A 13,090-nucleotide genomic window follows, 5' to 3' on the forward strand; every position below is an offset into this window, starting at 1 on the left:
TTTGGTTGCATGGTATATGCAATTGATTCTTTAGTTATGTGTTATCATTGGCATGGAGATTTGCTTGGATTGACAGTGGTTTTAGCCTTGCATTTCCATTTCCTGGATAAACATGGTGTTGTGGGTTTTCGACTTTTTTTTGTTGATTGGTGCTCAGGTTCTCGATGGTTGTGGATTAGGACAAACGCTCTGGAAGCCCTGGAACAAATTAGTTTGAGTTACGAGTACTTGGAGTCGTAGGTTGGGAGAAATGCTCTGGAAGCCCTAGAACAACTTGGGTTGACTTACTAGTTCTTGGAGCCATAGGTTGGGACAAACGCTTTGGAGCCCTTGGTGGGTTGAATTACTAGTCCCTGGAGCCACGGTTGGAATAAACGCTCTAAAGTTGTAGAAGGTTGTGGGTTGAGTTACTAGTTCATGGAGCCCAGGACAACTTGGGTAGAGACATATCTGGTTGATGTAAGTGATTTCTAGACCGTAGAGGTGGAATCACTATGGTTGAGGGTTGAGGTGGTTTAGCCTATGGAAGCCCTAATTTGTTTTATCTTGGTTTATTCCATGAGATCCCACATTAATGCTTGGAATATGGCACGTGGGTGATTGGTTGAAAGAGAGATTTGGTTCAACCCAATCTATGGTCGAGTGGTACGTGGAAATCCCTAACTTGGTTGGCATTTTCATATGTTAGTAAGAGTTATTTTTCTATTGTGATTTATGAGCACTTGTTAGGTCCCTATAATACTAGTGTATCCCCCTTATTGTTATTGTTGTGCCCATGTAGCCGCCATATTGTTATTGTTGTACCCCATAGAAGCCCACTATTGGTATTGTTGTGCCCTTACATTATTATTGTTATGTATGCTCTGATTATGTTGTGACCCCTTGACCCCTATATATACAAATGAGGTATTGTCATTTGTATCATCCAATAATTGTTCATTTATATAATGTAAAGGAGGTTTCCCCTCAAAGAGGATAATTTTTAAGTCGTTGATCTATCTATTTGTGATTTGGTTACATACCATTTGGGTTTAGAGCTTTGGATTATAGGGTTTCGCTGCATTAAATAGGTCATCGTGGAATTTCCGCTATAACTTTTTTTATACGAAGCTTCAGAAGCTAAAATTGAAACGACTCGGAGTTGAAATATTGATGAACCTTGTGTACGAATTTCAGATCTTGTCTCACTATATTTTCAGAGATATGATCCGAGGAAGTTAGGGTTTTTGCAGGCTCCAGAATTCCATCTCAAACATGTGACCTTGGGAAAATCATCATAACTTTCTCTTTGAGCATCAGATTTAAATTTTGTAAAAGTGACAAAAAGAGGACGAAATTTAGTTTTGTGGATATCATTTTCAGGGCCGAAGGTCGAAACAGTGATATGTGGCACTTCGTACAAGTTCGCTCTACTGAACTAGTCTATAATCAGGTCATTGTGGGAGATTGGGCATAACTCTTTCTTGAAGAATCCAATCTCCATCATACTTGCGGGGTTGGAAAGAGGACTCAGAGGGATACCATAGGATGAAATTTTAGACCTTGGAGATCCCAATTACATATATGCAACATGATATACCAAAATTACGCGACCAAGTGCAACAAATTTCGCTGTCACAAAAAGTAACAGAATCTCAGATGGATTGTTTGAAGAATGACATGAAACTAAGATAGATGGTATAAAAAGGTACATGGGAGTTTTGAATGATGGTTTATAAGCATACATGGAAGCAATGATGAATGTCAAGATAGAGGGGTTGAAGGAAGGTTTGGCAAAGTTGCTAGAAGAAAGTGTTCGAGTGGTGACAAGGAAATCCATGAAAATCATGATGAAGACAAAAGGAATATCAATTACGATTTTAAAGACTCCAATGTGGGGTTTAAGAACCACCACATTCCAAAGATAGATATGAGGAAGTTTGATGGCAAGGATCTGGTAACTTGGATACTACAAATGGAGCAATATTTTAATCTACATGATGTGCAACCCTCACAAAATGTACATATTACATCTTTATATTTAGAACCCAATTAGTTTGTATTGTATAGATGGCTTTGTTATCGTAAACCACTTGTCACCTGGTCAATTTTTATGAAGGAAATGATAGCACATTATGAAGATACAAAGAGAAACACCTTCTTTAGCTAATTGATAAATCTCAAACAAAAGGTTTCAATGGCGGACCACAATGAAGACTTCCAAAAATTGAATATTAGGGTAACTGATATTCCAGAGGAGCATAGGATTGATGTCTTCATAGAGACTTTAAAAGATAACATACAACATGAGGTTCTCCTTTGGGAACATGATTCATTGGAGAAGGCATTCAGGGTGGAAAGAAAAGTTGAAAGCAAAATTATGGCAACAAGGAAGTCTACCACTCACAACTATAAAGATGGAAGTGTTTCTGCTCCTAGTCTTCCACAACCTACAAGGTTGACACCACAACAATTGGAGGAAAAAAGAACAAAAGGGCTTTGTTATCGTTGTGATATCAAGTACACTAAAGGTCATAAGTGTACCGAGAAGAAATTATTTTACATAGATTGTGAAGAGGAGGAAGAAAAGGAACAAGAAACATCAAAAGAGGAGGATATACACCAGGAACCAACCCCAGAGAAAGAAGAAATGAATCTGAACATATCTTGTAATGCATTGGCAGGAATTACCACTCCTCAAACTCTCAAGATAGAAGGATATATCAAGAAGAAAAAGGTAATATTGTTGATTGATTGAGGTAGTAACCATAATTTTATTCATTGTAAGATAGCCAAGGAATTGAATTGCTTCCTATATCTAGTACTAAAGTGTCAACTGATGGTTGCAAATGGAGAAACTATAAATTGCTTTGGAAAGTGCCATAACATCAAGTTAACCATGGGGGATTATGTCTTGAATAGTCCAATACTTTCCATTATAATGGGGAATGTTGATGTTGTACTAGGATTCCAATGGTTACAATCTTTGGGGACGCTAGCTTTCAATTTTCAAGAACTATTCTTGATTTTTTTTGGGAAGGAAAGGAAGTTGAATTAAGGGGTATCGCAGGGAAACCAAGAAAGATAATAAGCTCTAATGGCATGACAAAGCTTCAGAAGAAAGAACAATGAGGCGTAATTGCACAATTATGCTCATTAGGGGTTCAAACATCGAAATCATCTATTTCTCCATATCTCCAAAATGTCTGGGACAATCATTCCAAGGTGTTTGAGGCTTCTAAATTCATCCCACCTATTCGTGATCAGGATCATGTGATTCACTTGATTCCAGCAAGTGTTCCTCCAAACATCATACCTTATAGATATCCTTGTGCCCAAAAGTGTGAAATTGAATGTATGGTTGCATAAATGATAATGGTTGGTATAATTCAACCTAGTCAAAGTTCTTTCTATGCTCCAATAGTATTGGTGCACAAGAAGGATGGATCATGACGTATGTGTCCAGATTATAGGGAGCTCAACAAGCTCACTATTAAAGATAAAATTCTCATTCCTATCTGTTAGTGTCAGTCTTCCCAGCCTTCCTCCAGTGATCAAATATGCTCTTACAAAGTGGTCTCAGAGTTTTCAAGTCAAATTTTGTCATTTCAAAGAGTTTTCAAGCAAAATTTGGTCACTAGGCATTAGGTCTAGGGTTTGCTCAAATGTCAGTCCATGTCATCATTCAGCTGAGCCTATCATCATTCAGAGGTTTGTCATCGTCATGTCAGTGTCAAATGGTTCATTTTACACCGTGTTCATGCTTCAGTTGTGCCTAGGCAAGCTCATTTCCCTCTCCTAGGGTTTTGAAGGTAATTTTTCTTGGATGGTCAAATCACCGGCAAAACTTGTTTCCTGATGTTCATACACCTTCCCCTATCCTTAAAGTACCTTATAAAACACTTCCCATCCCTTAGATCCGCCAAATTCCTCATTTTTGCACAAACCCTAGTTTCTAGCTACAACCTGGCAATTTTCTAGGTTGGGCCTGTGTTTTGCCCTTTTGGACCCCTTCCCCTCACTCAATCACTGAGATTCCACTTTCCCCTACTTCCTAACATCCCTCCCCACTCCCAAAAATTTCCCCAAGAATTTAGAAGTCCCCTATCCCCTTCATTTCGCTCCATTTCGACAAAATTCCTTGTTTCACACATCGGGACAAGTTTCACTCAAATGATGTTTCTGAGCAATCAAAGATGAATTTTGGAAAACGGAGAGAGGTTACTGTCCAAAAAATGCCAAAGAAGAAAAACCTTCTTTACTTTTTACACAGGTGTCATGTTTTGAGAGAGATGTCAAGAATTCCGTTGCCTCAGGAGAATCAAAGACACCTCTGAAGTGACCTTGGGAAAATCAAGTTTTCTCCTAGCTGGGTTGGCCAAATGATTTTCTTGATGGGTAAAATGATAACTAGACATAAATATCTTTCCAATGAGCTATCATGAGATAAATTTTGGGTTGAGGAAGTCATTCAAAAGTTGACTGCAACAGAACTCTTCTTTCAGGCAGCCTCATTTGGCACTTTTTGACCAGTCTTGGGAGATTTGATTTTTAACAGGTCAAATCAACTCCAAATTGAAAAATTCCACTTGGGTTGGAAAGTAGACTCAAAGACCTTTCCAACGAGCTATCCTGCGCCCGATTCCGACACCGGGAAAGCCCTCAAACAAGGCTGTGAATGTGCGCTACCCGTTGAGAGGTGCGCTACCTGTTGAGAGGCTGCCCGCAGTGTTAATTTTGAACTGGCGCTACCCGTTGAGAGGTGCGCTACCCGTTGAGCTGTAAAAGCCAGAATCACCTCAAACTCACTCAAATCTTCTTCAAATTTGCAAATTGGGTTGAGGTAGGCTCTATACATGTTGTTTGATGGGTTGATGATGGTTATGGGTCTACATGCTTGCGATTATGCCTCCAAGAATACAAGGGAAAAAGATATTTGTAACTGTTTGTCAATGTGGGCAGAATGTTAGGGTTTTATGTTTGTTTCAAGGTTTTTTGGTCCCATTTGATTCCCTCCCTTGTTCCCCCTTTTCTTCACAAAGTCATGCTTATGTCTCTGCCCTTATTATTTGCAAAGAAATGTAAATTTCCCCCCATGGCCTAATATGTAAACCCTATCCCTCCCCCAAGCATATGCAAACCCACTTTGTCCACTTTGCTCCTAAACCATGTCAGACACTGAAACCTGTGAGCAAAGTGATGACCATTCATCTTCTACAGAGGTTGGGGTACAGAGGATGAAAAGGAGCTTGATGAGCTGTGGAGGATTCGAAGTGACCGAGTCATCAACCGTTGGAGGCCCGGAGACCTATTGCCCAAGGAGAGGGAGTCCATGCTCATCCGGGTGAATGCACACTTGCAGAGGCTGTTGGAGAAGGCCAAACAGGACAAGAGGCTGCTAAGGAACATGAAGAATCATTATTGGGCTAGGATGCATGTTTGCAAGGCAAAGATGAAAATATTCCAAAGAAGGTTGACCGAAGCTCTTGGGAAGAAGAAGAAGGCCAACCCACTCCGTATCTTGGCTGAGGCCTCTCTCACTCACCATGATACTCATTAGCCTCTTCCTAGCAGCTAGCACAAGAAATTTTGAAAGTTTTGAGGCATTTTTGACATTTTTGTGAAATTGACAGGTTTTGGCCTTTTAACGGGTAGCGCCCCGTGCGCTACCCTACATGGGGGCAACTCAAAACGGGAAAAACTCAGCATTTTTGGAATTTTCATGCAAATTTACACCTATCTATGGATGGACTTCAGTTTTTATGGAGATTTGGGCCTCCAAAAGGTCAAAACACATGCAAATTTTGACTTTCTGCCCCTATTTTGAGTTGCAGAAAGCTGTCTTGGGAGAATTGAGTTTTGAGGGGTCAAATGAACTCCAAATTCAAAAATTCCGGTGTGGTTGGAAAATAGACTCGCATACCTTTCCAATGAGCTATCTTGCACCTGATTTGGACACCGGGAAGGCCCTCAAACAGGCCTCTCAATGTGCGCTACCCGTCAAGCAGATGTGCGCTACATGTCAAGGAATTTTGCCTGTTTTGACCAGTTCGGCCAGAAAAAACACTGTTTTCACTTGGTTTAATGTTTTGGGCATGTAAATGATGGATTTTTGTGTAATTTTCATGGCTCTATGATTCTTTTACTCTCCTTGATCACTTCTAGAAGATTCTTGAATGTAAATGGTAAAAATTTAATGCATGGATAGGCTTCCTAAGTTTTAGAGGCAAGTTGTTTTGACTGCCTAGGTTTTAGGGCTCAGTTTAGAATTGGTTGAAACAGCTCCTAGAAGGATGAGCTCGACCCCTAGAGGCAAGGGAAGAGGTTGGCTTGCCTATATTATGTATTTTCTTAATCATTTTCATGGTTGGAGAGGTTGGACTCTTGAGGGAGAAGCTCCTATTGTATATTTTACTTGTATCTCTGCAATTTGAGGAAAAGGAAGACCAGGGTTTTGCAGACATCATTGGGATTCTTGTGGACTCTTGTGTTGATGGTGTGTTCTCTTATTGTAATTGTAAGTGTGTTTATGTGTTCCATCTCTTTCTTTACTGCAGCTTATTAAACAAATGAAGTGATAAAGTTTGAATTCATGCTTGCCATGCTCAGCTTTCAAATTTGTTTAATGTTTATGTTTTCCACTGTCTAGAGAGGATTCAAAGTCATTGTTTGCCCTCTTTAGCTTCTCTTTTTCTTCCTTGATCATCCATCTCAGCTAAAGGCATCAGCACAAACTCCTACCTTGCCCCAAAGACCCACCTGCAGAAACTGTGTCAAATCCCCGCACCTTAAAATTGCAGATCCTCAATTTGCCACCAAAAAAACCCCAAAAACTTTAAATCAACCCTCCTTATCAGTTTACTAGCCTAATATCAGTGTTCCTAATTGGGTCAGCTCATCCTATTGAAAGATCTACCGAGTTTGACCGGAGAGAGCCTTCTCATACCCCGTAGGGCTAGCTACGAGGTGAAATGGTTTGATGTTGCCTTGAAGGTTTACCTTCCTCAGCCTAGGGTGAAATCTCAAGCGCTAACACTATCATTGATGAATTGTTGGATGAATTACATGGAGCAATTTACTTCACCAAGCTAGATCTTCGTTCAGGATATCAAATTAGTGAAGACTGAAGACATTCTGAAAACAACATTCAGAACTCATGAGGGTCATTATGATTTTTTGGTCATGCCTTTTGGCCTTACTAATGCACCTTCCACAATCCAAGGTTTAATGAATTCCATTTTCAAACCCTTAGAAAATTTGTGTTAGTATTTTTTGAAGATATACTAATCTACAACAAGTCTTGGAAGGATCATGTTCAACATGTTGACAAGGTGGTCAAACTATTGGCAGAGAAACAATTATGTGAAAAGGCCTCCAAATGTTTCTTTGGAGTACAGGAGATGGAATATTTGGGTCATATTGTATCTCACGAGGGTGTTAAGGTAGACCTTAACAAAATTACAGCCATTAAGGAATGGAAAATCCCCACAACCATAAATCATCTTCGAGGATTTCTTAGGTTGACAGGTTATTATCACAAGTTTGTCAATAATTATGGGAGAATAGTGGCACCTCTAACATCATTACTGAAGAAAGATGCATTTTCTTGGACTCCAGAAACAATAAAGGCATTTGAACATCTTAAAGATGCAATGTGCCAAGCATCAATCCTCGCTACGCCATACTTCACAAAAACTTTTATTGTGGAATGTGATGCCTCAGGAAACGGAATTGGTGTTGTTTTAATGTAAGAAGGAAGACCCATTTATTTTGAAAATCGTTCAATCAAAGGAAAGTATTTACACAAAACTATTTATGAGAAGGAAATTTTGGCAATACTACATGCACTAAAGCAATGACGACCTTACTTAATGCGAAGGCACTTCAAGGTAAACACAGATCATGATAGTCTTAAATACTTTTTGGAACAAAGATTATCTTTAGAAGAGCTGCAAAAATGGATGACAAAGATGTTAGGTTATGACTTTGAAATCATATACAAAAAGGGAAGCAAAATGTTGTTGTAGATGCACTCTCAAGAAAGGCTGAGGATGTGGAAGCATTTCTTTGTGCCATTTCTATTATTCAACCCGAGTGGATAACCGAAGCAAGGGAAGAATGGAAGAATGATGAAGAGGTGTGGTCACTCATTCAAAAGTTTCAGCAAGATCCAAGTACATATGATACATTTAGCTGGAAAAATGATTCATTATGGTACAAAGATCGCTTATATCTATGTAAGAATTTGCAACTCAACAAAAGATTATTTTGGAATTGCACACCTCTCCCTTAGGAGGGTAGTTAGGATTTTTTTTTTAATTACCATAGGGTCAAGAAGGATTTTTTTTGGATGGCCTTAAATCTGATATTCAGAAATTTGTGGTAGCATGTTTGGTTTGCCAACAAAATAAAGTTGAGACAACTAAGACCCTGGGTCTGCTACAACCTTCAGCCATTCCAAGTCAACGTTGGGAAGAGGTATCAATGGATTTTATCATAGGTTTACCCAAGTCTGAAGGAAAGAGTGTCATCGTGGTGGTAGTTGATAGACTTGCCAAGTATGGACACTTCTGTGCATTATCTCATCCTTTGAAACCCAACATAGTTGTTATTACATTTATGGAAACAATTCAAAAGCTTCATGGAAATTCAAAGATTATAATAAGTGATAGAGATCCCATTTTCACTGGAAATTTTTGGACGGGATTATTTTCTTCTCTTGGTACTTGATTAGCTCATAGCTCATCTTATCATCCTCAATATGATGGGAAAACTGAGATAGTGAATAAATGTTTGGAAGGATATCTTAGTTGCTTTGTATCTGACAAACAAATACAATAGTGGTTACCTCTATCTAAATGGTGTTATAACACTTCCTTCCATACTGTAGCAAAAATGACCCCATTTATGGCACTTTATGGATATCATCCACCATCCATCACATCATTTTTAAGGGAAAATTATAAGGTTAAAGCAGTGGAAGATCTCATCAAGCATCAACAACAAGTTCTCCAACTCTTATAGGATAACCTCACTCTGACGCAGAATTGAATGAAACAATAGGCAGATCAGCATTGCAGTGAAAGAAGTTTTGATGTAGGTGACTGGGTATTTTTATGGCTACAACCATATAAACAAATGTCTCTCAAGCAAGCTAAGAAGGATAATAAATTATCACCCAAGTACTATGGTCCTTACAAGGTGTGTAAAAGATTGGTACTATGCCATACAAATTGGAGTTGCCTGCATCTTCCCAAATACATCCATTTTTCCATATTTCATGCTTAAAGAAGGTTATAGGTGACAAGCTTCCAGTTCAAATAGTGTTTCCAGAACTTGACAAAGAAGGAAAAATCATATTTGAGCCTGAAGTAGTCACAGAAACAAGAACCCGATAGCTACAAAATCGATCAATTTCAGAGTATCTCATTAAGTGGAAGAACTTACCCACTAAAGATTCCACATGGGAGGATGAGAATTTTATACAGAAGCATCTAGAACTACTCAAGCATTGAGGACAACACTATTCTGAAGGAGAGGGGAATGTTAGGTCCCTATAATACTAATGTATCCCCCTTATTGTTATTGTTGTGCCCATGTAGCCCCCATATTGTTATTGTTGTACCCCATAGAAGCCCACTATTATTATTTTTGTGCCCTTACATTATTATTGTTATGTAGGCTCTGATTATATTGTGAACCCTTAGACCCCTATATATACAAAGGAGGCTTTGTCATTTGTACATCCAAGGATTGTTCATTTATGTAATGTAAAGGAGGTTTCCCCCTCGAAGAGGATAATTTTGAAGTCGTTGATCTATCTATTTGTGAGTTGATTGCATAACAACACTTGTATTGGTTATCATGTTGACCTTATGGCTGATTTTCCATGGTTTCTATGTTGGTTAATTGTTGGTTATATGATTTATGTTGTATATGGATCTTGTCATGATTTGTTAAGTTATCGAATGGTTGATGAATATATGGACTAACAAGTGTTGTTGTAGCTAGCTAGAGAGGGTTTAAAGCCTTCTTAGTGATTCTCAGATGAAAACTATCAGTTTATGAACAGATATGCATTCATGACAGGTAGCTTACATGTTTTCCAAATGTTTGACAAAATGTTTGTTATGGGTTAGGCATATTTAGGTCAAGTTCTTGCTTGAGTTTTGATTGCATTTTGGAAAGTTTCAGGCAATTATGGGCGATGTTCTAGAGGCTAGCCTGAAAAGGTGGCACAGATCCCAGAATCGCATGATCAAAACTGGATTATTTAGGCCATAACTACATGGAAGGAGGTTTGTGCATGCAGTTGGAGGCCTATAACCACACTCTTGCCTTGTTGTGCATGCAGTTGGGATGCTAGGTTAGAGAAAAAGGGTTCCAGCTCTGGGATTGATCACCTGGGGTGGTTATTTAGCTCCCGAGTGATCTGTAGTCCCTATAGGATGTCTGTAAGTGTCGGTGTGTAGACCCCACTTCCATAACTAGAACTTCGAGGTCGAGTCATGTCCTTCCTAAAATTTTAATAGGGATCATTTGATCCCCTTTAACATACACACACATATATGTATTATACATATATATAACACTACACTTCCTAAGCTTAGCAACTAACAACAAGGCTAAAAGCCAACTCTATTAATTACATAATAAACAAAATAGAGTTTTACCCATTCATTTATACTTAGACCCATTGGACCAATTTCAAGCTCATAAAATCTCAAAGATCTACAAGGTTCTTAAGTTAGTAATAAACAGGAAACAAGCTCATGAATGCATACAATAATCCATTCAATTACCCAGAAATCTTATAGAAAATTGGCATTCCTCAAATGTGCAAGAAATCACATTTCATATTAGATCACAGGCATAAGCCAACATATTAAATCAATATCAATACAAGCCTTAAGCCAACACATTAAACACATGCACAACAAATAATGAACAAAGGCTTGTGTATATACTTATCTTATAAAATATGCTAAGCAACTGAGATTGGGACTTCAACTCTCCACCCAACCTTAGACACATTGTATCCAAGCCTTTCATGCAGTAGTGACCCCGAGCTATATTCCAGAGCTTGAAGAGGAGTGCTTAACACTGTAAAGCAGTGCCTCCAGCTGAAACATGGCCTCTAAAAGTAACCCACCTTTACCCACTAGCTATTCAGGTAAACAAATGCACATGGATTTAATTCCCTCAATTGTTCTCAATAATTTTCCTATTTTCATGTCACAGGGCCTGGTCATGGTTAACTTCATCAAGGGGGTATTTGATAAGCATAGAGACTGCCATACATATTATAAGAGAATAATTTCATTGTTGTAAGGGAAGGTTCTTCAGTGGAAAGATGCTAATAAATTAGTAGTTTTTTCAAACCACAAGCTTCCTAGTGGTATTCCTTAGCCTTAAGCAAGCCACTATTCAATCTCAGTAACTTTAACTCAGTCAGCTTTTATCACAAGAGTCCCTTGTTCCACAGAGAATCACATCTCTAAATTAGGAGAGTAATACTATTATAACATGGGAAGGTTCTTTAATGGAAAGCTAATGATCAATCATTAGGTTCTCTAGGCCATAAGCTTCCCGGTGGTTTCTTCAGTCCTAAGGCAAGCCACTTTTGTGGTTTCTTTAGACCTAGATAGCCCACTACTCAAATACAAGAGGAGGGAATCTCAATATGCAATTATGGGAAGGTTATTCAACTGATAAGCTACTAATAAATCGGTAGGTTCTTCATATCACAATAATCCCAATGATTCCCAAGGCAAGCCACACTAGGTGGTTTCTTTAGTCCTTAGGCAACCATAGGAGGATGAGAGTTTAACATGGGAAGTTTCATCAACTGTATAAACTACCATGGGAGTCCAGAGATACCCTTATTAGGTATTTCTTAAGAGAGCGCAAGCACCAATGTTCCCAACCCATAGCCACACCTAGTGTTTCCTCGGCCAACTCAAGTACTTGAGTATCTTTGTCTCCTAGCCAGTAGCTTCATCAATCCACAAAATTCTTAGTGGTTTCTTTAGTCCAAGGCAAACCACTCTTGGCGTCTTCATTAGTCCTTGGAAAGCCAATACTCTCTTTATACTCCGCCAAAAACCCCTCTTAGCTTCTTTAGCTGCTATGTTTTCAGCTTAAGTTCTCCCTCTCTATCAAATTTCCTTTCTTGTTCCCTTCCTCTTCATGAGGAATTTCCTTGTTTCTTTTCCCTTGTGCTAGCACTTCCCATTTCGAATGGAAGCATGAATGTTACTAGAGCCTTTTGACCTCCCTCTTCTTTTCTTGTCCTCTCTCTATGCGCATGGATTCCTATCCCTTTAGTGTGTGGAGTGTGATTGATGATAACGCTCACCTCCTCAAACTCAGCCAGGATGGTTCTGTCCCTTTCGAGTGGTATACGAGGACCAACCCGCCTTAACAGTTCAACCCATACTCTCCATTAAGTTTTGTCCTTTTCTTGTTTGCAGATATGCCCAAAAGACACATGGGTCTGTCCTTCATTTTTCTAGCTAAATTTAATACACAGTTGGCCCATTAAAACCACTCAGTCATCCCATCACTGGTATTAATTTAAAATAACCAATTTTCTCAAGCAGTCTCCCTCAAGCAATGAAATCTGTGTCCCTCTCTCAACCATTTTAATTTATGGTTACATAATTACAAATAAATTTTTACAAGGAAAATTAACCCTAGGGGATGTCACAATGTTGGAACGCGAGAAATCATTAATACTTCCAGAGGCACGTGAAGGAGTTACAAGAGACCACTATGTGGAAGATGTTGCACGTAGGACTGTGGTGGTCCACTCTTCGCAAGGATGCTAAGGAATTTCACCAAAACTAGGACATATGTTAAAGGGTTGGGAAGCCATCTAGAAGGGATGAGATGCCATTGTTTCCATAGGTAGCACTACAAGTATTTGAAAAGTGGGTAATATATTTAATTGGACCTATCAAGCCACCCACAAAAATATCATGAACTAGATATATAATAACTGCGACAGAGTACCTTACTAGATGGGCTAAATAAAAACATGTCTGAGACTACATCATAGAGACAGTCACATGATTTCTATTTGAAAACATGGTTACAAGGTTTGGATGCA

This window comes from Pinus tabuliformis, chromosome J (genome assembly GCF_031772625.1).
Source record: "Pinus tabuliformis cultivar Carrire ecotype Pingquan chromosome J, CPIR1, whole genome shotgun sequence".
Taxonomy (NCBI): Eukaryota; Viridiplantae; Streptophyta; class Pinopsida; order Pinales; family Pinaceae; genus Pinus; species Pinus tabuliformis.